The sequence below is a fragment of the Octopus bimaculoides genome, chromosome 10 (assembly GCF_001194135.2).
Source record: "Octopus bimaculoides isolate UCB-OBI-ISO-001 chromosome 10, ASM119413v2, whole genome shotgun sequence".
NCBI lineage: Eukaryota > Metazoa > Mollusca > Cephalopoda > Octopoda > Octopodidae > Octopus > Octopus bimaculoides.
The window spans coordinates 58,476,077-58,476,885 of record NC_068990.1 but is presented as its reverse complement, the minus strand read 5'-3'; positions in this window follow the sequence as shown (position 1 = coordinate 58,476,885).

The following is an 809-nucleotide window of genomic DNA, read 5'->3' as shown; positions in this document are numbered from 1 at the left end:
TAAAAAAACAAACCTGCCTTTAGTTAATTTGGTACGACGTTTCACGGTTAGGGGTATGAATTACCCCATTCCGATCTTCAGCCAAATATCCTAATAAATTTGACAATGTCTAAATAACTCACGTTAATTTTGACCATGCGACACCAAGATCACGTGAGGCAGACATTAAGAAATTGATCGGCCAGTGAGTTTAAAATCTCTCACCTCAATATATACATGTATATATATAGCCACTAAACCTTTTTTTATTTTCTCTCTGCTTATTTCTGTATGTATATATACACATATATATATACACATATATACATACATATATATACACATATATACATATATACATACTTATATATACATTTATACATACATATATATACATATATATACATATAAATCTACATTTATACATATATATATTTACATATACACATATACAACTATACCTATGCATGTGCACATATGAATCTATACAATTCCATCTATATATATATATAAATTCAAAAAGGGATAAAAGTCTTTTACAAGAATTTTATCAGGAAGCCAGTGTGTAAAAAAAATTCATAAGGGAAATTTCTATTCCGAAAATACAATTATTCGCTTATATTTATATAAGGGCATTACTACAGAATAATGCCACACACTGGACTTCCCAAAATAGACACATTTAGTACCGAATGCGAGGAAAACAACCAACAGAAGAAAACCAACTTTCTTTAAAATAACTCAACATAGTTGAGTTATTTAAAAGAAAGTTGGTCTTCTGTTGGTTGTTTTCCTCGCATTCGGTACTAAATGTGTCTATTTTGGGAAGT